Below are 27,451 nucleotides of genomic sequence, written 5' to 3' on the forward strand. Positions count from 1 at the left end.
GGGGGGGGGGGGGGGGGGGGGGGGGGGGGGGGGGGGGGGTGCGGGCTAAGCAGGAGGCACCTGCCAAAGTCCAGCCTCAGTTAGGAAGGAGGAAATGAGAAATGGCTGATGGGCAGGCAACCAAGAGTGACTGCTGCAGTGGCCTTCCCAGCATCCTGCAAACCACACAGCCCTTAACTGGTCGCATTGGACATTTAGGAGAATTTGCAGGGGAGGAAGAGATATTTCTTCCCACCTTTTCAGGGATATCGGGACAAAAATAGATTTTACTCTCCTAGATCCCAAACACACACACACACACACACACACCAACTGTTTGGGGAGTGTTTGTCAGAGGGAGTGTGAGGAATGGAAAACAGGGAGGAGAGGAAGGGGAGGCCAGTGCAGAATAAATTGGCCTGTAAACAAAGGACAGAGAAGAGAACATTAGCAAGAAAGAAAAAGGATGGGAGCTGGAGAGCCCCCAAGCACAGAAGCTGGGGAAATGAAGGGACAAATTCAGGAAGGAATGTTATTTAAACTGTGTGCACATCTGAAGAGCAGAAAAACCAAAGGAGCCGCACAAAAGGCTACACAAGAGAGGGGAGCCTGGGAGCGGGAGTCGAGAGGAGGGCTCTTTCAGAGCAAGTGTAAAATGGTGTGATAGTTTCAATGGCAATGACCCAGCACCAATTCTATTTTTCTTAACATGAAATCTCTGCTGTGCCAAAATTACATGACAATGAAACTGCTATTTCCGTGAGGCAGGAAGAAGGCATGGAAGGGAATTGAATTAAGCGGCTAGAAGCCTGGAAGCGTGGGATAGAGGGGCAGCCCCTGGCTGGCATCGCACACGTGAACAGCTCCCGATGGGGGGGTGGGGGGACCCGGAGCTCCATGTCTGGGAGATCTGTTTACTTTTTCATGCCCAGACGCCCAGGCAGCCCAGACCTCACTCTTAGTATCCCACAGGGCTAAGGGGATGGGGGCAGGAGATCTCTGGAACCTCTTTGACTCCTAGTTAGTGGCCGCATCCTCTGATGAATCCTTTTAATAATTGTATCCAGAGGTGGCAAACTCAGCCCTTCCCAGTCCTGATACTGTAAGAATAAGGAGAATAAAGAGAATTCCCGAGATTATTCTTGGAGAAAGCATGAAATTTGTTGAGAAGAAACACTTCAGTAAAGCACTCGAGGTAGAAAGTGTGTTGCCAAAGCGAGACATCCTCAAGTCACGAATGATGCTCTGTGGGCTGCTCGGCAAGGGGCTGGAGGACAATTTCCTGTTGCATCTAATGGGAGGTGGAAGAGCTAAAATCCCTTGCATGCTGATTACAAATTATCCATGATGTCTCTTTTCATCTTCCCAGCAAATTTTCGTTTTTTCTTGTCCTTCTAGACATCTTCCAGAGTGGAGTACCCAATGGACCTTTTAGGTTGACAGCGGCTGTTGACGCACAGACTCACGCCCAAGGACATTGTGGTCATTCTGTATAATGGACACAGGAGATGGTGAGATCCAACACTGCCAACACAGCCCTCCAACCATCCCCACATGTTCAGCCAAAGTCTACCAAGAGTCACAGAACATTTGGCACGAGTGGATATTTTTCCCAGAAACTGGAGCAGAGACTGAATCTCGCTCCTGAGATGATGTGGAGATGCGAGAGTCAGCATGTGCGGATAGGAAAGCCCGAGGGACACCCCTGCCAACATCAGGGGTCAGCTGAGAAAAACACTTCACATCTGAGCAGGAGGTGCCTGGGCCACCATCAGTCAATCGATTGATCAACCAGCCAATCAAGCAATTAAAAAAAAAAAAAAAAAGAAAGCCAAATGGTGGGAATTCATTAAGTGCTTGCTTCGTACTGGCCATGTAGGATAGTATATATGACAGATACAAATCGTGGAAAGACATGCCCTTGAGGCCACTTGCAGTCTAACCTGGGCACCAAACTCAAGCCCAGAGGGGTTAAAATGTGCAATCATGACTATGGCTACCCCAGAGATCACAGAGGAAGCCCAGTAGAGTTGGAAAGGAGTGTTATGAAGAAGCATAGCTTGAAAGCAGGGAAGCACGATCTAGCCAGACAGGAAGAGGGGGAGAGGAGCACCCCAAGCAAGGACCAAGGGAGGCCATGACAAGGAGCCAGGGATAAGTGTGGCAGTTGGGAGGGAAACTCAGTCATCCTGTTGGCCTGAGACCAGGCAGCCTATCCTGGATACCATGGGAGGGAAAAAGGATCTTCGGGGCCAACTGTCTTCTTTCCTCAGACATGGGGGACTTCCCCCGCATACAAACATGACCACAGACTAGCCAGGGAGCGATTTCAGAGCAGGAAGTTTGGGAGGAGGTCTTTTCTCTGATTTAGAATTCTGTTGTGACCATAGATGGCAGCTGGTCCAGCCCCCAAAGTGCCACTTTAGAGAGCAGAGCCATGTTTTTTTCATAAAAATGTTCTTTTATCTTCATGCAAAAGCCAGGGAAACCAAGTCTGGACCAAAAGAGAAATTTCTCTTGGAGACCTCCAGTTTCCCTCGCGGCCGCCAGGGGCGCCCATCCCTGGGTGCAGTCTGCAGCCCGCTGCTGCTAGGCCTCTGCCTCAGGATGGGCAAATTACCGATTCCAGTCGCACACAAGGAATTAAGCTTGGAACAATACAGTATTTTACAATCCAGTACAAGCTGCATTTATCCAGAGCTTTTCATGCATGGCATCTTAAAGCTCTTTATGACCCCTTTTAAAAAAGGGGGTGGTAGAAAAAAAGAGTTTAAAAGAGGAAACCTTCTAAAAACCCAAACCCCCACTGAACTAAATGAGCCATTGAGGGTGAATAGGACTTAACAGTGGCCTTCAGAATGGGAACAGAAGTCCCACTCGGATAGAACAAGAACAACAGAATCAAAGGAAATCACAGCTCAGAGAGGACTGCACGGGCCTTGAAACTTACCCCTTGGCCCTTGGGCACTGATGGGTAATGCCATCTGTGCCTGGCATGATGAGCTTTGGATGGGCGTCAGGAGAGGGGGTTCTGGCTCCCATGCGAGTGCAGACAGGATTAGAAGGCCACCTCTTGGCTCTGAGGATGGTGAGCACCAGCTTCAACATTCCTTCTGCCTGTCCAAGCGTCATCCCCCCCCACCCCGCCCCAAGTGGTCACTGCATGGGAAGTGGCTCTGCTACATGCCTTTGGATGCCATCCTACTCAGAGCTCCCTTTTCCAAGCTCCCTGGGCCCTCACACTGGGCTGCTGCTCGGCCCTGGCCATGCCCACCCTTCTTGGAAGTCCCTCATGCTTTAAGCATACTTCCCACACCGCCTTTTCCTCCCTCTCACCCCACCTGCCCAACACCTTGGCTGTCCCTCTGCCTCCTGTTTCTTGCACAGCCAGATCTCTGCTCGGACCAGACGGATGAATGTATTCTTTTAGATGTGTCACAGGATGGTAATCCTTTAACATGACACTATAAATATATTTGTCTCTTAAAGAGATCTCCAATCTCATAACCAGAAGAGAGACCTGGAATTTCCATGGAGCTAGAGGACACTCAGAATAAAGGTCACCAATATTCAGATGGCCAGGATTGCCTTGGTGCACTACGGGCCAGCAGAGGAGTTTCTTCATGAACACGAGAAATGTAAGTAACTCGTTTTGGGCTGTTGACAAAGTAAAACCATTAGCCTTGTGAGTCAGTCCCTAGGTAACTCCACTATTTTACACTGAAACTTTAGTGTGTGTGTGTGTGTGTGTGTGTATGTGTGTGTATGACAGAGAGAGGGAGAGGATGAAGTTCTAGAACCAAGATGAGATCAGTTATTTAAAAAAAAAAAAATCAAAGAAATTACTTTTGGGGGGGGGGGTAAAGTTTATAGTGTGTAGTTTTTGACCACCCCAGACACCTACCTACCAGAGATTTTGTGAAGAGTAAAACCTTGGAGATGGTTAGTGTGATCAGCAACAGAGCAAAGGGACAGGGACAGGGGAGGAGGCCTTCATTCTGTCCCGCCTCTAACCAGCTGTGTGGCCTTGGACAAATCATTTCATCTTTCTGCTAGTTGGTCTCATTGTCAATAAGATGAGCTCATTTCAACAATGTCTAAGATTTTTCAAGGGTCTAGTATTTCAGGTTTTGGGAGAAATGACATGATAGTTCCATTAAATATATTCACATCCTCTGAATGGTAACACTACTGATTTTTAAACTTTCCAGCCCCTTCAGTTTTAAACACAAGCACTGTTTCTTCAATCCTGTGAGTGCTAAAACACAGATCTCGAGATCTGGAAACAAAGGCAGAGAATGCACTTTGGGCAACCAAAAGGCACTGCAAGAAAGTTAGCCTGTGGTTTGCTGAAATGCAAAATGTATTAGCCACACCACTAATAGAATAAGACAGTGGAGATTACTCATCTGACTAGGCTGTAGTTTCTGGAACTTACTATTGTGTTTAGGGCTGAAGGAGCCAGTGGCCTTCGGTGTCCCCTGAGAGCTAATCGCACAGAGGAGATGGAGGGAGAGGAAACCGGAGTAGTGGGATGATTGTTGCAGATACTGCCGATGCCCTCTATGATCTACACGTCCACCAGCCTGACTGCACACTGCTGGGAGATTTTCTGTGGCCCCAGAGCCCACTCTGCTGGGCACAAAGCAGGCTGGGATCGATGATGCCCCTGAGAGCTGCCCTTAGTCAATGCCTGACAGGAGGCGAAGGATAATACCTACCTATCTCGGCCCCTTCAGCCTCTGGGGAAGGTTCCTCTGAGGCGGGTGTCCCTCCCTGCCTCCCTGACCTCCCCAGCAGGGTTCCGTTCCAGTTGCCCACAGAGGCAATTGGCTAAATGAGGCAACCTCTGTTGGCAGCTTTCCCTTGCCTGTCCGACGCCCTTATTCCCCCATCGGTGTGTCCGGGGTCACTTCCCAAATGAACTATTTTCCCTCACGTCTCTGTTTCAGAGTCTGCTTCTTGGGAGGTCAGGGGGCGAAGGGTAAGAATCCAAACAAAGACAAATGGCTCAACTCCTCAAAAGATAGCTTTGTTCTAGAATTGTTCTAGGGTTTTTCTCAGTGTCTCATTTGTTCGTTCAACAAATATTTGTTGTGTTCCGAAGGGATCAGGCGCTGAGCCCAGGGCTGAAAAGCCATACGGACTCACTCTGAGGAAGACCAATGGTTGTTTGGCTGAGAATCTCCCACGAGAGGCAGAGTTAGCTGTGACAGGGCAAGGGACCACTGAGGTGCCAACCCCTGCTGGACACGGTAAGGTCCAGATGCACGGGCTGGCTCAGTGTCTAAAGATGAAAGGCCCAGCTCCCAGAAGCTTCTCATCCAACACGCGCTGTCTTCCCCAGCCCGCACCACACAAAAGCCTCTTTATGTTGTGAGCCCTGAGAAGGTAGTTCTGACACATTTCGCTCAGGGAGATGTGCGGCAGGAATAAAGAGCCATCCTGCATCCTTTGTGTTTGTGCAGGTGTCTGTTCCCCGCAGAGGCACTTCCGGGGGCTGACCTGCCACCGGGGCTCATCCGGGCCTTTGAAGCCCGCGGCCCTCGGGCCATTACGTCTTGCCCAGCAGCCTGGGAAATGCGTGTTGCTCCAAGGATGACACGCTCCTGAGCGTGTCACAGAGGGCAGTGGACCCCCGAGGGACCAAGAGAAGCATGCAGACCTCCCTGTGCCGTTTGGGATCCCAAGGAGAACACAAGAGTTTCAAATAGAAACATCAAATAAAAGGGACACGGCTTCGGTGTGAAGAAGTGAGGATTGCGGCAGCTAAACGTTGCCATCAGCACATCTGCCTTCCAGGAGGTCCCCCGAGGGTTGCAGTGATGACCCTGGGTCTCAGGGACTCTCAGTGTGCCTCTGTCAGAGGTGCAGAGGGCCCTTCTTTTTCCTTCTTCAGCATCATAGATGCTGACTGAGGGCTTAAGCATGCTATTTGTGTGGGAAGCTCAAGTTCGGGAATTTCTTCTTTAGATTTACATAAGCCCAAATTTTAATAGACATCAGTTACTGGGATCACGAGTTGGGCAAAAAGCTGATGAAGTTTAGTATCCAAATAAAAGAAATGTCCATTTAAGCACATTTTTGTAATTCCCTATGTAATAAAAGAGAGAGAGAATTGTATTTTTTGTCTGCTTCTTTTCTTAAATGGCTCTTTTCCACTTCTTTTGATTTTGCCCTTGAGCCACCCTGTTTTATGACAGGCGATGGCACCAAGGAGGCCCAGGGGAAGAAGAGGGTGAAGTAGCCACTTTCCATCCCTGTGCAAGGCAGCCACGTGCAGGCAAGGGGAAACAGGTGAAGAGGGAGCCCACTGCAGAGCTGTTTCTGCCAAGTCCATATCACTCTGATACTCACCACCCCATTAAAGAAGGTGGCCATTGCACGAGTTTTAATTTCTTCTAAGAAGAAAATGTAGTATTATATTCAGGAATTAAATTTGACCACTTACTAACAGATTTTATTAAGTGGTATTTATTAAATTCATTTGCTCTTTAAAAATGAAAGGCCAGATCTTTAACCAATTGATTTTTGATAATAAAGTTTAATCTTAGTAAAGAAATGGTGGAGAGAGTAGTGAGGCGAAGACAGAGAACATTGTCAAGAACTCCAGAGGTATTTTTCCCAAATAAGAGCATGAATGTCTGTGTGCTAGGCCTTGGGGGTAATGCAAAATGATATAGGACACCATTCCCAATCATGGAGCTTACACTCTGGTTAAGGGACTGAGGCAAATCTCAAAATACCACAGAGTAATTTAGACTGTACTAAATAGCATAAAAGAATAGCCATCAAAGTGATGTAGGAACTTAGAAGAGGTATAGACCATCTACTTCTGGCTGTGGGAAATTCATTCATTCATTCATTCATTCATTCATTCAACAAATGGCACCTACATTGGCCAGGCACTATTCTAGAACACTGACCTAACAGTGAACAGAATAGACCTCCCTCACGGAGCTTACAGTCTAGTAGGGAGAGACAGATAATAGACAGTAAACATAATAAATAAGAAAATTAAATGTTTCATAAAGAGGCTTTGCATGTTTGGGGAAAAAGGAAATAGAGTTGAGAAAGGAAACAATAGTACATTTTGATTGGTGTCTGCAAGGATCATGACTTTCCCAATGAATGGAAAGGGTTATTGGAGAGGTTTGAGCAGAGTGATGTGATCTGATTGGCATTTTAATATGATCACTCTGGATTGAGAACAGCTTCAGAAGATGTTTAAAGGAAACCCTCACAGTTAGTGTGTGTTGAGCAGGCCTTCCATGCCAGATTCCATGATAATCCAATATCATGGATTCTCTCATACATCCTCCTTTCAGTGCTGTGCGGAAGATATAATTAGGATCCCCAGTATATCAACAAGGAAACAAAAGCAGAAGAGCTAAAAAATTTGTACAAAACCTCAGGGATGACAGGATGTAAAGCCTCAGATCTGTCAAGCGTTCTGACCACTAGCCTCCCTGCTTCCAAGCAGTTCTGTTACACTGGGTATCAAGCTTTCCTACAAGTTCCTTTTATGCTATGGACTTCCTGGTCAAAAACCTACCAGTGTTCCCATCATCTGCAGTCCTCTTTTGGGAAGTTTATGTGCCGTGACCCCAGTAGGAACTCTGTTCCACCCAAGCCAAGAAATTCCTGATTGTGATGGTCAAGGCACTACTGAAAGGAATACGAAAGATTAAAAAACCATGTCAAAGACATAGTAATGTAATATAGCAGGTGTTAGAAGACATATATCTGTGTTAAAAAAAAAAATCCAATTCAGGCAGAAAGAGTCAGACCAACAAAAAGTCAATAATGATTTTAGAACTCTCAACTCATTGTCCTTCAAACATGGCATGCTCATGTGTCAGTTTATGTCTGACTCTTGCACAACTAGCCCTCACACATCTTTTTATCATCATAAGAAACTCATGCACTGATTGTTATCATCCCAAATTTATAGATGAAGAACGAAGCTTAGATAAAAGTATCGCCAAGGTTGCACAGCAAGGTGGCACCATGGAGTCCAGCATTCAGCATCTAATCTGGAGTCTTTGTTAACTGCAAATTCCATAGGCTTTTTACTATAGCTCACCATCATTCATTGGAGAGAGAGAAAGGAGAACAGCAGAGGAAAAATGAGGGTGAAAGACCGTCTAATACAAGGAACGAGCAATTGCCAGCAAAGTTAATGGCTGCCGAAAAGAGCACCCAACTGGGCAGTGATGCAGGGTGACATTTCTGTTACTCAAAGATGTAGCAACTGAAGCCAAATGGTAAGGTGAGTCTGGAAGGTGCCAGTGTCAACACGGGTGAGGTCCCAAACCAGGAAGGATCTGGCCAAAGCCTAGGTATGAAACCCAAAAGGTGGTGCTACTGGGACAATGGCAATAGAAGAAATGAAAAGACTCTTGAGGAGAGGATTGGGAAGTCAAGGTACTGGATGAAAAAGAAAGGTACCTACAAAAAGGGACACAATGTGACAGAGACACCTTGGTAGTAGTTCTTGAATAGAACTCTGAAGGAAAGGCAGAACCTCTGTGAGAGTCTTGGACCAATTGCCAGCTTCGTGTAAGGAATAGAATGATATGAATAACAATAGGTCATCAGTTGGTGGAAAATCTATGTGAAGGTGAATTTTTCCCTTTGTTCTTATTGGGATTCAGATTATCTCCTCCACAGACCCATGGGGAGATCCTGAGGTGTCTAGCATCTGAGATCTAAGATATCTGAGATACCATTCTGTAGGGTGCTTGACCACACTTTAGGTCATTTTTAAATTCATCCACTGCCAAAGTTACAGGACCCTTACAAAGAGTTTGATTGAAGGGTGCCTGGGTGGCTCAGTGGGTTAAAGCTTCTGCCATTGGCTCGGGTCATGATCTCAGGGTCCTGGGATTGAGCCCCAGGGAGCCTGCTTCTTTCTCTCTCTCTGCCTGCCTCTCTGCCTACTTGTGATCTCTGTCTGTCAAATAAGTAAATAAACTCTTAAAAAAAAAAAAAAGACTTTGATTGATTAAGCATCTTTTCCCAGTGCCAATATTATACCAAAAAGGATTCTGGAATTTTAGATGAAATCTCATAATATTTTAGATGAAAACTTATAATATTTTTATTTGAGTCATTTTCTTGAACATTGGATTTCATGAGGTTAGAACATAAATTTCTTTAACTTCTACATTTTTTCATCTATGGAGGATTTTGAGGATATATGAGGAGCAGTGTGCATGATTCTTGTAAATGCATATTTCTTGCATCAGATAATATTGAAACCTCAATATTATCTGGATTATACCTCCTTCAGTCCCAAAGATTAAAATTTTGCAGTTATCTACCTTATTTTCCCATAATCAAACTCATGCAAGATTTTGAAGTCTGAAGAATGCTATTCAGCAAAAACTTCATAGTAAGTACAGATTATATTCATTATCAGTACAGCTTACATCTCAGGCTCTCCCTGTCCTTTGCCAACACCTCACTGCTGCCATTATTCCTTGTGATCACGTGGCAACCCTGTGGACTAGGCAGGGCAGATGAGCAAATGTGAGGCAAAGTGAGTCTGGTGAAAGTCAATCATTTTTCCTCCATCAAAATTGTGTAAGTACTCACCTCTGATCTCTGATTCAAACAGCAATATAATATGGGCTGAGGTTAGGAATAGCCCCCTCCTCTAGTTAGGCAGATAAACTTCTCAAAGGAGAAAATTAAATAAAAAGTGAACGTACATTGAAATTTCAGTTTCTGGAAACAAGTGGACAAAGCATGGCTTGATGGATTGGTAGCATATTTGTCTTTAATGACTCTTACCCTACATTCCTATCTTATTACATGCAGCTGCAGAAGAACCAGCCATCGTGATTGTACCTTAAAGGGCACAGGAGGGTTAAATAATGCGTCAAAGATTTCCTGACAGTTGTCAGCCTTAAATTCTGGAACAGGCAAAACATGGTTCAGAGACCCCAGAGTGATAGGTCTGATGAGTGATATGACTGACATTCCGGACTTAATTTTTTTTTAAAAAAGAAAAATCTATTTCAGGCTTGAAAACTTTTATTTTCATTTTGCCATATTTTACAGTCTAGAGTTGTTCTGTCCAAAATGAAAGTCACTCAGTGGCTACTGAGCATTTGAAATGTTGCTAGGACAAATTGAGATGTACTATAAGTATTAAAAACAACCCAGATTTTGGGGCACCTGGGTGGCTCAGTGGGTTAAAGCCTCTGCCTTTGGCTCAGGTCATGATCCCAGGGTCCTGGGATCGAGCCCCACGTCAGGCTCTCTGCTCAGTGGGGAGCCTGCTTCCTCCTCTCTCTCTCTACCTGCCTCTCTGCCTACTTGTAATCTCTGCCTGTCAAATAAATAAATAAAATCTTTTTAAAAAAACAGATTTTAAAGTCTTTGTACTAAAGAAAGAATGAAAATAGCTTATTAATAATTTTTTATTGATTACATGTTGAGATGATAATATTTCAGATATATTGAGTTAAATAAAACATATTATTAAAATTCATTTTATCTACTTCTATCTTTTTAATGTAGCTTCTGTAAAATTGAAAATGATGTATGTGGCTAACATGAGTGACTTACACTGCATTTCTATTGTATAGCAGCAATCTAGAGAGTACTTTTCTCTCAAGAGCTATGAAGAATTTGAGATATTACTACACTTGCAACCTCAGAAGTCACTTGGTCCCAGTTTCACGGACCCTGGTAGAGGATACGAAACTCCCGGGTCAAAGACAAAAGATAGTTTATTAATCATAGTGACAGCAGTAGTCAGAGTATCAGCATTCCGACATAAGCCCTAGTTACCACTTTCTTTTTTTCCATATGTCTTTTAATTATTCTAATACCATAAAAGTAATTTAAGGAAAAAATAGTTTAATGTGAGAGATTTTTACAATTTACTAGTAATAGGAAATTTATTTTGCCCAGTGTGTTTTCTATAGTAAGAGGAGGGTGTGAGTGTAGCCTTTCTCACCCAACTCATTATTAGTAATAAGTACTGGTCCTCGAGGGTTAGGGCAAAACTGGCCTCTTTATTTACTAATCAAGGTATGTGAGCACTCGGAAGGAAGATACTAGGAGACCCAAACCCCAGTTACCATGAGTGATGTGAAAAGAACTAGATATACTGCCTTGCCCCACAGGAAAGAATGTGGAATTTAGAGAACTTCGATCTTTGATAAAATACAGTCTGCAAACCTGTCTTTGCTCTGGAAGAAAACACTATTTCTGTCTTCCAAGGCTGTTAATTCCGAAAACATCTGTGAAAAGACACTCCAGACAGAAGGATAGTTGGTGCATTGTTTGCAAGATGAGCAGAAGTGTTAAAGATCCAGGGAGAACTGTCTACCAACATTCTCATTTCCATTAGTTTTCTTCTCCTAAACTATACATTTCTGCTTGTGGATGTTATATTTTTATAGATTCATTTAATATTGTTAAAAAGCCAACATCAGCCCCTAACTCAGGGTAATTTTCTAAAGGGCTTACAATTTCCTTATTGAATTATACACTGTGATGTCTTAAGCCTCACTTCCCTTCTCCGAAAAGAACTCATTTTCCTGAAATCATAATATTCAAAATGTACTCACTGGACCATTGGCAGTGTTTGCAGAAAACTCAATTGAAAGAAGCTAATTCTCTGGGCACACACATTTAAGAAATATCTGGAAGCACCGGCACTTTAAAAAACATTTGTGTAACTAAATGGTGATTGGATGTTTCCTCAAAGCCTTGACTCCAGTGTCCGTTCCCATGACAGCACACAGGTCCCAACAGGCTCTGCCTTGAACCATGGAATGCTGCACCTTCAAAGCATTTCACCAACATGGAGTAATTGGTTTTTACCATGCAGAGGTAAGGTTGATCATTAAGTACTATTATCCAGATTTGACTGGCTTAATCCTCTTGCCTCAGGCACCAGCAGTCAAAGTCAAAAGCAAAAGGTGAATCCAGAATATTTGGCTTCTATGCTCTATTACCATCCTGGACCACATCTGTTTTTTGCCCATAAAACCACTCCTTCCTATTTTTTTCAATATAGTCAGTAAGGAACAGCTCATGCTGTAATACTATTATTTTTCCATACCGTTGCTTATAGACTATTTTATTTCTTTTAAAATTATCACTAGTTCACGTTTAATTTTTTTCCATTCATTCAAATAGGTAACAGATGCACACATGAAAACAAAAAGAAAAGATGGGAGGGGTGGAATATAATGAGAAGTGCTCTTCATGTCTCCTTTTTCAGCCAGCCACCTAGTTCTTCTGTCTTGGGAGGCAAACCTCCTTATGCATTTCTCATGAATAGCTCCAGAGATGGACCACACTTTTACAAATATGTCCCTTATCTTAATGTAATTGATACGCATGTTATCCATACTTTTCTGCATCTTGCTTTCCTCAGTAATCAATCTCGGTGATTATTCCCTATGGATGCACTCAGTGGCTCATTCTTTTAACTGCACCGTATTTATTTAATCCATTTCCTCCTGGGGCATGTAGATTGTTGCCCATCTTTGCTATTATGAGCAGCACTTATTTACTTAACGAGCTAACGCTTACCCAGTGCTTGCCTTGTGCAATGCTCTGCAGTCAATATCACTTTCTGCACATGCAAAAATGTGAGAAGCACAGCCGTTTTGCTGCTTTTTAGCTGTCTTTGAGCAAACCGCCACACCTCGGTTTCTTTTTTTTTTTTTAAGATTTTTATTTATTTATACGACAGAGATCACAAGTAGGCAGAGAAGCAGGCAGAGAAAAAGGAGGGAAGCAGGCTCCCTGCTGAGCAGACAGCCCAATGGGGAGCTCGATCCAGGACCCTGGGATCGTGACCTGAGCCGAAGGCCGAGGATTAACCCACTGAACCACCCAGGCGCCCCGCCTCATTTCTTTATATACAATATGGGAATAATAATAGTACCTAGTTCATAAAGTTGCTGAGAGGAGTAAATGAGTTAAATATTTGTAATGCATAAACACATGTTTGTATATAATCCATGCAAAGTCTGATGTCTAGCACAAAGTATGTGTATTCGTTGTAGCTGTAACTCCCATTTCTTTGAGTGAATTTGAGCAACTTTCCAATTGTCTGTTTATACCCTTTGCCTGTTTTGTTATTAGGTTATTATTGATGTTTTGCTTATTGATTGGTCAAGTGTTTTGGTTTTTTTTTTTTAAGATTTTATTTATTTATTTGACAGAGAGAGATCACAAGTAGGCAGAGAGGCAGGCAGAGAGAGTGAGAGGGAAGCAGGCTCCCTGCGGAGCACAGAGCCCGATGCCAGACTCGATCCCAGGACCCTGAGATCATGACCTGAGCCGAAGGCAGAGGCTTTAACCCACTGAGCCACCCAGGCGCCCCTGATTTGTCAAGTGTTTTAAAAGTATAAATTATATATATTGCATATCCTTTGTCTAAGACATAAGTTGAAAATATTTTCCTAGTTTTTAATTTTTTTAAAGATTTTATTGATTTTATTTGACAGACAGATATTACAAGTAGGCAGAGAGGCAGGCAGAGAGAGAGGAGGAAGCAGGCTCCCCGCTGAGCAGAGAGCCCGATGTGGGGCTTGATCCCAGGACCCGGGGATCATGACCTGAGCTGAAGGCAGAGGCTTTAACCAACTGGCCACCCAGGCGCCCCCCCTTAGTTTGTAATTTGTCATTTCATTTTGTTCATTATTTTTCTCACCCTGTAGACATTTTTACTATTATAGAATAAAATTTACCCATCTTTTTAATGAGTTTTGGATTTTGTACCCTGCTTGGAGAGGTCTTTCTTCCTATTGTGAGATGATAAGAAAAATTATTTCCTTTTTCCCCCCTGGTACTTTGTACTTTATACTTTCTTTTCTTTACAGTAAATCATTGATCCATCTGTAAATTATTTTGGACTCAGGTGAGGCAAGAATTCCACTTTCTCTCTCCAGGTGTCTGTTAATTATTCTAACACCATAGAGGTAATTTAAGGAAAAAATAGTTTAATGTCAGAGAGTTTTATAATTTACTAATAATACAAAATTTATTTTGCCTAGTGTGTCTTCTATAGGAAGAGGAGAGTGTGTGTGGCCTTTCTCAGCCAGCTCATTATTAATAGTAAGTACTTGTCCTCAGAGTCTGGGGCACAACTGGCCTAGTTATTTACTGATCAATGTATGTGACCACTCCAAAGGAGGCTACTAGGAGACCCGCAGTCAGAGGACTCAACTAAGCCATGCCTGCGTTCCTGACCCATAGAAACTGTGAGATCATAAATGACGTTATTTAAGACACTAAGTTTCAGTGTGATTTGTTACCTAGCAATGGACAACACAATGAGCAAAGATGAACATGGCAGAAGTGAGAGCCAATGGGGTACCTTTTTAGATCGTTTCTGTTCTCTCAGTGAAGAAGCAAACAGGGTCATCTGCGGAGAGCAAGGATGCAGCAAGCGGTCCTAGAGACTTGAGGAGAGAGGGGAAGGTATAAGACAGAAGCATGGAAGAATTAATAGACAAGAGAAGTACAGTATGAGTGCAAGGCTGAGGTCTGGTATGAATGTAAAGTGAGAGCAGCCAGCCCGGCTGTGAAGTTGTCTGCAACCATGATCTCTTGGGTGGGTGCGTGGACAGAGAAATGGCCATGGTCAGAGCTAGGGTTTTGCTAGATGAGCATGACAAAGAAAGGGGAGCCAAAGGAACTGAGGGTGTATATGAAGGAATGACTATTACTACAGACCACAGACTAAATATACGCTGCGTAAATAGAAATTGAAGGAAGCAAGAAGATAGTCCGGTCAATTGTTAGAGGTCCTGGGGATGGCAAATTTTTAAAATCAGGATTTAGTGGAATAATAGGAAGTGATGAACAATTACTTTTGGAAGAAAAAAAAATAGCATCATGTTAAAGTTGAACCCATCGATTCTGCTCCTAGAAAAACTTCAGCAAATATGCAACAGAAGATACGCACAAACTACTTATAGCCGCAGAATCAATAATATCAAGAAGCTGGAAATACCCTTGGGAGGAATGAATGAATAAATTTTATTGTATTCACACCACAGAATATAAATAAATAAATAAATATATATATATGTATATGTATATGTATATAAGTAAATAAACAATAAAACCAAACGACAGCCATTGCACACAACTTGGAGACATTTTGTGTATAAATGGCATATAAAAAGTGCAAACTCCAAATCACTATTTGCAGTATAACATCATTTCTATAAAGTTCCAAAAAAAAAAACCCAGCTAAACAATATACTGTTTAGGAATACATGCACATGTGATAAAGCCATTTTAAGTATCAGGGGAATTAAAAGTGCAAAATTAGGGATAGTGTTTACTCATGAAGACGAGGCAAGGAAATGGAACAGAGAAGGAAGACATAGGGTAGAAGCAAATAAAATAGAATAAGAAGTGGTGCCCAGATAATGGGATGCTTGAAATTAAGATAGTGGAGGGGATAAGATTCTTGGTAAGAACAGGGTCATGGGGTATGTCCATGCAAGCGAATGGCTGAGGTAGGATGGAGTAGGAGATGTTTGGAAGAGAGGAGATGAAGGAGTCGAAAGGCCCGTGAGCTGGAAGATTTGTCTAAAATGGGTACTGAATTCACCAAGAACATAGTAGACATGATGTCAGAGAAAGTGACCGTGAGCCAGGAACGAAGAGGGAGTGACACTGGAGACAGTAAATGGTCGCCAAAAGGAAGGTGGCAGATGACAAATTCCAACATTAAGAATTTCAGTGCTGCCTGTTTTTATGGAAGAGGGTGGCTTGAAAGCACCAATAAGAAGCAAAGAGGACACCTATCTGGTTGTAGGCCCACTGACCCGAGATGTGGAAGAAAATCCAGCTACCTTCACAGGGGGCTACAGTGGGAGCAGTGTGGTTAGGGAAGAGCCAGTTAGGACTAAAGGTAAAAGGAACGCACAGAAGAAGAGTTTTCTGTCTATCCATTGAATTTCAGAGGCACAGAGAAAGAATTTTGAGTTCTGGAAAAGGATGAGAGATGGAGCCAGTTAAGGAGCTATTCAGATCTTTCAGAAATGAGAATCTGGGAGATGGGAAATGAGAAGGCAGTCTTGGGAGTCTCGTGGTAACTGAGTTATACAGAGGAAGAAGATAATGCCACTGAGATAGGTGATGGTGGGTAGAGAAGAGGGCATGCCTTGCCAGAAGCATGCAAGAGTGTCTGAAGTCTGGGATCGTCTTCACTCCTGTGAGAGAGGCAGGGAGCCCGGGGAGAGGGACTCTGTGCCATCCTGCTTTAGCCTCCTGCTGAAATACTGATATCCCAAAGAAAGTTAGGATGGATCCATTCAAACGTCACCTTTTTGTGTAACCATATCCCTCCTTCATTCTTTTCCAGAATCACAGCCAAAACCATTCAGAGTCTGCCAGCTGTTACATAATACTCATCATTCCTTTTATTTGTCGTATCCATCAAATCCATTGAAATTATACCCCCTGGCCAAAGACACTGGGCCTATTTTCAAAACCAAAATCACAAGGATAAAACAAGCAAAAGACCACTCATCTTAAAGCTGTTTCTGAGTGTGGGGAGCCCATCTTATGGGACAAGGAAGGGGGCCAGGAAAAGCATTACTCCACTCAGGCATGAATTCAAGCTGGGGGTACAAGGTGAAGGAGACCCCTGTAGGGTCCAGCAGATCCCTTTGTCTGTTCCCAGCATTTCTCATGAAGTGTTTTGCACAAGGCCTTTAGCAGGTCATTCAACACTGAAGGGCCCCAAGTAATTGAATCATTCTTCAGTGTGTGCCCACAATGAGCCACAACCTCCTGAATGGCTGATATTTTAGAAAGTAATAATACATAGACAAAGGTTAGAAAATTCAGTCATGTAATTGAAGGCTCAGGATGTAAATAAGACACCAACATGACTAGTCCCTATGAGGGACACCCAGCTTATGAAACAGCAGCAAGAAAGGGTCTAGCACTCCCTAATGTCAGAGAAGATGGAAACTGTGTTACCTGTGTCCTTGGCAGCTTTGCTGCCTACCCTGAACCCATCCCGCAGAGTAGCCTTCAAGTCTGCGTGCTGGTCCTTCCAAAGGTTCTGTGAAGTATTACCCAAGCTCTACCTAAGGTCTCACCAATTATGGGAAAACAGAGCCTGCTACCATTTGGTGCATCCTGTAAGTCTTCTCATAATGAGTTTGGACAATGAAGGTTCAACTGCTCACAGTTTCTGTGAAAGAATACCCAATATTCTTTGTAAAGTACTTATCTGCTAAAGTAAAGTAGCACGGTTTCTGATGTTTGCAGTAAAAACCTTGGTGTGATTTTTCTTTTCTTTTCTTTTAAGATTTGTACAGGCAGAGAGTTCTGTGCAAGGAATTCCAAGATCAGGGAACAGCACAAGCACGGGCAGGCAAGTGTGAAAACTCCGAGTGTGTTGTTAGAAATATGTGCTGATTGGTGTGGCTGAGGAAGAAAGGAACTTCGAACTAACTGTTGGATGGCTCATTCGGCTTCCTGGCAGAAAGGAAGACTATAAAACTGAATCATACTTTGAGGAACAGAGGTGTGTGTCAGAACTTGGATACTAGCTATGAGGAGGAAGAGAAACGTGGCATGAGTGGATTCTGTGGCCTCACCGTGGGTGCGGTTGTTACACAGATGTAGAGGGTCCGCCTGGTGTAGTGGGAAAGGATGGGGCTTCACGCATCGCACTTCAGATCTTGGTTTGAATTCTGTGACCACTTATTATCTATGTCCTCATTTATATTTTACTTAACCTTCTTGAGCTTCAGTTCCCTTATCTGGAAAAACAGGAATAATGAAACCTACTGTCCTGGCCTAAACAGCTTAAGCATTTCCAGGATAAACCCACAGGACAACTGAAGCCAACTTATTGATCCACTGGAAAGAGGGAAACCACACATCCAAGAATTATGAGATATAGCACCAGACAAAGGGAAAGATAGGTTATTCTAGGGTTTGGGGGAAAGATAGAATTAAGTATCATTTAACTGAAGTGGTATGGTGATAAACTCAAAGAAGTCAACATCACGTGTGGGTTGCCGAGTGAAAGCAGGGTCCGGTTTCCTTGGAAACTACAAGGTTAAGATGGATGGGAAATGCTGAGTCCAGATACCTCTTATCTCAAGCTCTGCCCCTGGGTTGGAAACTAAGACTGTTCCTCTGTGTCAAAGTGACTTAAATCCTCTGGACAAGAGGGAGATGTTTTATTCTAAACCAGTCTCAGTTCAAACAGCAAAGTTTCTCAGTAAATAAGAAAGCAGTGGTCCCTCAAAGAAAGGAGTTATTGTGACACTTTGAAGCATGTCCTCGGAGGCAACAATGTTTTCCATTAATTCTGCGACTAGCTTTATCTTGGTTTTTGTATTCTAGTCAGATGAAAAACAGGGCAGATTTTTTACCATCTAAGCTAATTTTTATTTCTCAGTCTTCCCTACTGGCTAAAGAAAGACAAAGTCAGTGAGAATAATTTCACATTATTCTATGAAATCCAGATCTTCACCATTGTCCAGGTCCCACTAATTATGTAGCTGTTAGAGACGTGGATTTAAGGCCATCCTTTATGTTGTTTTCATTGTAAGATGAGCTGTTGAGTCATTTGATATGGCAATGGCTTCGTAGTAGCACTTAAGACTATAGATCATATATTCGAGCAGTATAACACAGACAAATATGGAGAGAACTCTTCGATCAAAATTTATAATATACTCAATCTCAAGATCACCTAGGCTAACATCACATAGAATTAGCGTAACGATGTCAATCATACAAAGCAAAATTTGTCATGAGGAATGTTGCTAGTATCTGAATATTTGCTTTCCTTTTTTTTTTTTTTTTAAGATTTTATTTATTTATTTGACAGAGAGAGACACGGAGAATGAGGGAAGACGAGCAGGGGGAGTGGGAGAGGGAGAAGCAGGCTTCCCGCCAAGCAGGGAGCCCAACACAGGGCTTTATTCCAGGACCCCGGGATAATAACCTGAGCCAAAGGCAGACGCTTAATGACTGAGCCACACAAGTGCCCCTGCATATTCACTTTCATTTACAGTCAAGTATTCTAGATGAAACTTGGAATACCACTCTCTTCTCATGCTTTGCATATTTAACCACCAGCAGCTGAAGTTTAAATGTATATTTATCTTTCCAAAAGCAAAATACAACAATAATTAATGTGATTATGTGAGTATATACAACAACTCACCAAGTTGTGCAATGAAGATTGATACACTTCATGTTTGCTACAACTCAATTAAAAAGTTTTTGTTTAAAGAAAGAGTGTCATTGAGGATAAATGCCTTGTCCATGATTATACAGCATTGTATTACAAGAATAAAGTTATTTACTTACTGTGAGACCAATGGGATAAGTTTACTTGCCTTTGAAAATGCTTAACTGCAGTCAAGCAGTCAAGCACTTTCAAAGATAAATAAATAAGGAAATGGTTTGGCAGTATATTCAGATTTTAAGAGAGTATAATAGTTGGCTAAGTAGTTGAGTTATAATTTGGACCTATGTTGTCTGATTCCACAGCTTGCATGTTCAGCTTCTAAGTTACATCAAGTGAATACAAAATAAGTAATGAACTCCTAGTTGACCCAGAATATCTTACACACAGATCGCCTTTTGGAAAAGTTGACTTGCCTGTATGATGGGCATTAGATGATAGCCCAAATGTATTAGATAGCTTAAAAAAAAAAAAAAAAAAAAGCTTGACATTTCCCAAGGATTTTCTGATCCCTGAAGGAAGAAATAACTGAGAGGAGGGACGGGTGCCCTTAAATATTTGAAGGTTCCCCAAATGCCAAATCAGGAAATATTTTACCCCAGCATGCATTTGGTAGATGACAAAACAACACGGCTCCTGTGGGGATACATTCTTGTGGGCAGGAAGAGGCAACAGTTTGATCTTTTGAGTGCCATTTTTTTTTTTTTTTTCTGAGTCTGAAAATGAGGAAGTCCATTTTTCCCTCATGGCATTCTTTACAAACTACTAAAAGTTTAGAGTCTGTCAGGGTAAATTAGATAGCTTCAGATTCACCTCCTCACCCTCCCTACTAGGAGAGGCCGATCAGTGTCCATCACAGGCCAGCCTTCTCCAATGCCCTGCTTCCAGGATTTCAGGATCCTAAAGCTGAACTCTTGGCCAATGAGAAGCTCTACACAAGGTCTCACAGTGATGGGAAAAATGGAATATGCTACTGTTTGTTACATCCCACAAGGCTTCTCGTGGTGACAGTTTGGGGAATGAAGGCTCAGCTGCCCAAAGACTGTTCATGGCATCACTCGCCATTCCATCAGGTGGCCCATGGAGCCATGCTAGGTCTCTTACAAAGAAAGCTACCTAAATACAGGTCCTGTCTTCTAGACCAGGGGCTGGCACCCTCTTAGAGTGGCATGTTGATCGCCACTAAAGCTACAGTTCCTGCTTTGTGCGTACGAAAATTTTCATAGATACTTGTAACCTTGTACAAACATTTAATTTTAATATTCTTTCAATTGTCATATTATTTAACTACAGATCGGCACTACTTGGCATCTCAAAAATATGACCTAAAACCATTTAACCAGTTTTAGTTGTTTGTATCACAATGATAAGGAATTAGATTTCTTTTTTTCAAATACTTCCCTGTTTCAAAGTCTGGTTTGCATAAAATATTACTGGTAGATAAACTGTATGTGACTAAATGACAAATATGATGTCCAAGTTTATGCACAGCCTCCCAGAGGGGCATGCTGACTCTCCTTTCAGCCCTCATCAAGAGGGGGCAGTGTGGGCAGAGAGGACAAGTTGAATCCTGAAGTCTCCACCTCCACTAGAGGGTGCTGCAGAGCGAGGTGGTAGCTGGGTCTCAGATCCCAAAGCAACACACCTCCTCAAAGAGTCAACTTTGGAGCAGAAGGAAAGGATATAGTGAGGAAAGCCTCACCACTACTATCATTTGTGGGCCCTGCACAAGAGAACAAATGGAAGCTGGCACATATTCTTATCATTTTAACCAGTAGTAAGAAATGGAAGATTTTATCTAACCTATTCGAGTTGTGTTGTTGATGAGAATAATTTTTTTGTTCAATTTAACTGTTTTAATCAGTAATTAGAGAATGGTCCTCCTATTAAAAGTGGCTAAGTTAAAAGAAAGAAACTAACAAACCACCTAGTAATACAAAGTGCACAGTAAGGGGAACTCTCACACACTGCTGGTGGGAGGCAAAATAGACAGCCACTTTGAAAAATACCTTGGCAGTTTCTCACACAATTAAACATACACTTAGCATATGACCTAGCAAGACACTCCGAGGTTTTTACCCAAGAGAAATGAGTAATTTACCTTCAAATAAATTTGGGTTATCTTCTAATGCCCATCATGCTGGCAAGTCAACTTTTCCAAGAGACAGTCTGTGTATAAGATACTCTCAGTCAACTCGGAGTTAATCACAGATTTTGTATTCACTTAATATAACTTAGAAATTGAACACACAAGCTGTGGAATCAGACAACCTGGGTTCAAGTTGTAACTCAACTAGTTAGCCAACTATAGCCACACAAAGATATGTATAGTAGGCTTATAGCTGCTTTATTTGTAATCCTCCCCAACTGGAAGGAACCCAGATGCCCATCAACTGGTGAATGGCTAAACAAATTGTAGTTCCACCACCTAATGGAACCATACTAATACTCTGCCATAAAAGAGAACGATCTATCAATACTTGCAACAACATGAATGGCTGTCAAAAGGATTATGCTAAGAAGCCAGATACAAAAGATTATATACTGTATGAATTCCATTTACATGACTTTCTGAAAAAGACAAAAGTACAGGCACAGACATCAGATCAAAAAAGGTTGCCAGGAGCTGGGAACTGGGAGAGGTAGGTGAGGGGAGTGACTAGAAAAGGACATGGGAGATCTTTCTGGGTTGATGGAAAACATTGACCCCTTGATTGGGGTCACAGTTACATAATCGTATATACACTTTGTCAAAACACATAAAACTGAACACCTAAAAAGGGGGACTGTTCCTACATGTAAATTATACCTCAAAAACCTGACTTAAGTTGTAATGTCGTATTTGCAAATTTCGTGTGGGTCATACCTGATGGAAGCCTGCTCACTTCAATTTTTAACAGTTTCTAAAAATTTAAGCAGGGGGCTTCTTTGAAGATTTACTAACTTTTCCTTTATAGCCTTTTCTCTTCTCTGAACTCCACTTTGTAGAGTTTTAGATTTTTAATTTCCATCACAGTTACCATTTATACTCATTCTCAATCTAAAAGATTAAAATTTTTTTAAATTAAAATTCCAAGTTTAGAAAACTTAAATAGGTTTTCATCAAATTCAGTAATTTATAGTAAATTTAAAATACTTGGAAAAGTAAAAATTACTTTGGGGCACCGAGGAGGCTCAGTTGGTTAAGCATCTGTTTTTGGCTCAGGACATGATCCCAGGGTCCTGGGTTGGAGCCCCACATGGAGCTCTCTGCTCAGCAGGGAGTCTGCTTCTCCCTCTCTGCCCCTCCCCCCACTCATGCTCTTTCTGTCTCTCTCAAATAAATAAATAAAATCTTTAAAAGAAAAAGAAAATTAAAAACTATTTTATAAGTTTTCCAAAGAAGTCAGTTTTCTTCCAAAGTACTCAGAATTGTCAATTAAAATTAAAAGGCAAAATATAAATTACAACTCAAATATCAACATGTGAAATTCAAATTATTCAAGGAAAGCTGAAATCTAAATTTCATTTGTGAGAATTTAAATACATTTTATTAAACATTTTTTATAAAAATAAAGCTTTGCTTTTCCAGAATTCAGGGTTCGTCTAGTAGCCAACAAAAAGGATCACCACCATACTTCATGCATGTTATATCTGTTCTGACATAAATATGACTTTAAGGGTTACATGAATTATTTGCTGAACTACCATTTGCAAGTGTTAAAAGTATCGTGCTAATTCATGGGTACCTCCAGAACCACTCACTACAGCCTGAAGTCGCAAGAAAATGGATGTTGAGCACTACTGGAAAACGACCCATCTCTTAAATTCATGGTTTCTGAGAGGAGAGATTTGAAAAATCGACTTTGTCATACTTCAGTTCTTTCATTGCTCAAATCCTTCCTCTATACCAAAGTAGCATCTGTCTCTGACTTCAATAGTAAAATAACCCACACATCATTAGACTTAGCCGCCGGTACTGCAGGAGCACAGGGTGAGAGATGTGGAAAAGCATTTCCCTGGGGCCTGAAGGTGTCAGTCACGAGAATGGGTGTTTAGAGGTATGGATCACACTGTGCCAATAGTAGGCACAGAAACCCAAGGGACAGACACCAATGTATGACTTAATAAATGTATTTTGTGTGGGAGCTTCTAATATGGGGAACCCTCTAAGAGCACCCAGAGTAGGAGCTCCTCTTGCCCCACCTACTCACCCTATGGTTCTTCTCTCTACACCCGAGGTGCCAAAGCTGCCCTAAAGAATTATCTTCAAAATGAAAATGCTTCTGGTCAGGATCACTCTTCAACATACTTCATTTGACACGATCATTACCTACGAACGCTTTAACACGGATTTCTGCATAAACTAGGCTCAAGAACTGGTGGGATGGAGATCAGAGGAATACTTGAGGGCTTGGAAGAAGGAAAGGTCATGATGTGGGGGTAGGCCCCCAAAGCAAGCTCCAGGACTGTAGAAGGGAGACTTTGACCTCAAAATCCTCACATATGCCTCAGGCAACTGGTGTTCTCCAAAGCAGAGAGGCGGAGAGAGCCTAGCTATGAAAACTCATGTAGAAAACATAATGTAGAATAACAACATCTCACCAAGACCTAGTGGTTCACATAGAATTGGAAGATATTGTATGTTTGGAATAGAGAGAAGGAGAAATATATAATCTGCCTTTTTAGGTAGTTAAAGGCACTCTAAAATGTCCATTGTTCACTTAACAAAAACTTTAGTACATTGAGATATATTCTGCTTTGAGGAAGTTTCCTTGAAATATAAATTTGAGCATATTGCTTTCTCAAAATCCAATCCACGACCTCAAAAGCCCCGAGTGATTTGTGCATATCCATTGAATGCCACCCTTCTCCCCATCTCATGACTCTCATGAACAATGGTCCAACCATGTGATCTTGTAATTCTTAGCAAGTTTCTTCCTGTGGCTGAGCCATTAGTCATGCCAGTCCCTCTGCCTAAAACGAATGTCCTTCTTCCCACCTTGTCATGGCCAGCTCCTTCTGATCTTTACACCTCAACTCAAATGTCCTTACCTCAGAGCATCCTTCTCTCCTGGTTGCCTCATCTTGAATAGGAAACACCCTCACACATATCTCACTGTGCCTCACTTCCTCCTCTCTTCCTTTAAAACCCTTGGCTCAACATTTGATCGTTGGTTCGTTTACCTGTTGTCTTTGCCTAGCTACACCAGAATGCAAACTTCATGATCTTGTCCCATCTTGTTCCCCTGGAAGCTTCAGTGTGTCTAACAGGATTCCTGGCATAAAGTAAGGAGCAGTAAGTTCTTCATTGATAAGAAATCAAGAGAGAACTGCAGTCCCACAGAGAATATATTATTGACATAATGGATACTCCACTCACAGATTTCCTTCCTTAAGGAAGTTTGCAGAGTACTGAACAGGACTTAGCGACAAAATAAAACATATACAAGAGGCAGTGAGGGCGCCTGGGTGGCTCAATGGGTTAAAGCCTCTGTCTTCCACTTGGGTCATGATCTCAGGGTCCTGGGATGGAGCCCTGCATCGGGCTTTCTGCTCAGCAAGGAGCCTGTTTCCTCCCTCTCTCTCTGCCTGCTTCTCTGCCTACTTGTGATCTCTGTCTGTCGAATAAATAAATAATATCTTAAAAAAAAAAACAAAAACAAAAGGATGCAGTGAGATCTATGGGAAATGAGAGTTGGAAAGATCTGGATCATGGCCACAAAATAGGTAGTGTCTTTCAAAATCACTCTGTTATTTCAAATGAATGAATGTACTGGAGCAGAATTCAAAACTGCCTAGATTTTAAAAATAATCTGGCATGATGTCCTGGACTTGGTGCATACATGTTATTTTAGTGCCTGGTCTTTTACAAGATATTAAATAAAACTCCATAAATGTTAGTACTCATTTATATTTTCTGGGAGAGGGGTAAGGTATTAATAGCTGTAGAGTGAAAAAATTTTTCCTAGTTCAATAAATTAATAACTATTAAGCAGGCCACCCACCCTTTTTTTATATTAAGCAATGTGACTCCCCAGAACCTTAAAGATGCAAATATGTACAGTGAATCAGAACTACGGGGCCCTCATTCTTTTTGAGCACAGTAAGCATTTCCTAGAGCTCGTGTGCCCTGGCACACAGTTTGGGGAATGCTGTGGGCTCATCATTCTACCTTTTAAGAAGCTGCAAGACCAAATTACATGCTACTGAAGGAAATACTACAAACCTGGATGGGGAGATAGTAACATACAGTGGATCAGTGCATTGGGTCAAATTTGCCTTGTATGGTTCAAGTTCTATTTTTCCAAAGAACACCTCCACTGCATTTTACTGCCTCTCCACAGGTCTTTGGAACAGAAACAGCATTCCTCGACTTTAAAGCATGCAGAGATTATACAATTATCTTCCAGGCGGTCAAGATCCTGGGGAAAGATACGAAATCCACACAGGATTTTCAATAGGGTTCATTTTCACTACTGATATCTGGAAAAGTATCCAAAAAGCCAGTTCTATCTTTTGTCCAATTGTGAGCCTGAAACTGTCTTCATTCATTTATTAGACAAATAGTCACTGAAGGCCTACTATGTGTCAGGCTGTGCTCTGGGTGTTAGGGATCCCTCAGTTAATAAAACAGACACAAATTCTTTCTCTTGTGGAGCTTAGGTCTTGTAGGGAAAGACAAATCATAATCAAGATAAAGAAGTCACTGACAGTGTATTAGAGGCTTAAGCGATGTCAAAATATAAAGCAGGAAGGAGGGTTAGGGAGAGCTGGGGTTGCAACTATAACACAATGGCCAAAAAAGACCTCATTGAAAAGCAAAGACTTGAAGGACGTGAAAAAGTGTGCCACTTGGATGTCTGGGAGAAAAGCATTTCCGGGTGAGTAAATTGCAAAGGTTCAGAGGCAGGACGGAATTGGAGGTTTGGAGAAACATCCAGAAAACCCAGCGGGTTGGGAGACAACAAGCCAGAGAGGCAAGAGTAGAAATTGAAGTCAGGGGTGCCTGGGTGGCTCAGTGGGTTAAGGCCTCTACCTTTGGCTCCGGTCATGATCCCAGGGTCCTGGGATCGAGCCCCACATCGGGCTCTCTGCTCAGCAGGGAGCCTGCTTCTCTCCTTTCTCTCTGCCTGCCTCTCTGCCTACTTGTGATCTCTGTGTGTCAAATAAATAAATAAAATCTTTAAAAAGAAAGAAAGAAAGAAATTGAAGTCAGAGAGGCAGTGAGGAGCCCAGAGGTTTAAGAGAGAAGCGGAACTACTGGAACCTAGGAGAGACATGGTGCATTCAGAAGCTCCTTCTGGTTGCTAGGTGGAAAAGAAGTGTGGGCAGCCCAGGGCAGACCCCAGGAAGTCAGATGATAATATGACAGACCAGAGAAAAATAATAAGAAGATATAAAACTTAATTGTAATTCTTTTTTGCTGTTTCCTATTGTTAATGAAGCATTTTTTATATTTATATTTTAATATATGAAGTATATATATATATATACTTTATGTATATATATACTTTATATATGAGGCAATTTTTATATCCCTTATCATATCTGATCTTCATAACAGCACGCTTCATGGCAGTCCACATTATACCTGTCTCGTAGCTGAGAGAATGGAGCCCTAACAAGGTCCAGAGTCTTGCCTGACCATGGGTAACTCCTGGGTGAAAAAACCCAGATGAAGTTCTGGAGACAGGAATGCTGACCTCGAACTGAGAGCTCTTGACACTACACTACAGTTGGTCAATTCCAGAGTCCAAGTAAAGGCTTCGTAAGCACTGAGTGGGGAAATCCTGATGGTAAAGAGTGATGGGTATGTTAGGTTTATCCTAGAGAAAGTAAGACTGAAGCCAAGTTTTTGTTTTCCTTTCTTTCTTTCTTTCTAACATTTTCTTTAACACGTAACACACATATAGAGAAGTGTACATGCTCCAGGCAGAGGTTTTTAAAGGGAATTTTGAAGTTTTCAATCTGACCACCGATTTGAAGGGTTTCAAGAGAACATACAAAAACAAGAGTAATACATTCTTGGTAAGACGTTCTTTTAGGGGCCCATGGAATCTCTCATTAATTCTGTGCCCGGGCTTTCAGAGGTCGAGGTCACACACTGCTCTGCACACCACAAAAATGACCGCCTTGAGACACTCCTTGTAGTTCAAAAGTTTAACCCAAACCTCGCTATTACTGCTGGGACTGAGCAGCCAGCAGATTGGAATGTTCATGGGTGGGGGAGGCATGTTAAGGAAATATCAAGTGTTAATTTTCCAAAAAGTT

The 27,451-nt window shown here is 42.2% G+C and overlaps 1 long non-coding RNA gene and 1 pseudogene across 1 annotated transcript in view; both read left to right on the forward strand.

Annotated features, from left to right (window-relative positions):
- LOC132027750 (uncharacterized) overlaps positions 1-6,050 on the forward strand; it is an 18,794-nt gene extending 12,744 nt beyond the window's left edge. Inside the window, exons 2-4 of the long non-coding RNA XR_009407186.1 lie at positions 1,378-1,490; positions 3,469-3,617; positions 5,448-6,050. This is a non-coding gene — a long non-coding RNA (uncharacterized LOC132027750). The remainder of the gene's footprint in view (positions 1-1,377; positions 1,491-3,468; positions 3,618-5,447) is intronic.
- A 19,922-nt stretch (positions 6,051-25,972) lies between these two features.
- The window catches only part of LOC132027489 (small ribosomal subunit protein eS6-like), a 43,474-nt pseudogene continuing 41,995 nt past the window's right edge, over positions 25,973-27,451 (forward strand).

Source organism: Mustela nigripes, chromosome 12, assembly GCF_022355385.1.
Source record: "Mustela nigripes isolate SB6536 chromosome 12, MUSNIG.SB6536, whole genome shotgun sequence".
In the NCBI taxonomy this organism is placed as follows: domain Eukaryota; kingdom Metazoa; phylum Chordata; class Mammalia; order Carnivora; family Mustelidae; genus Mustela; species Mustela nigripes.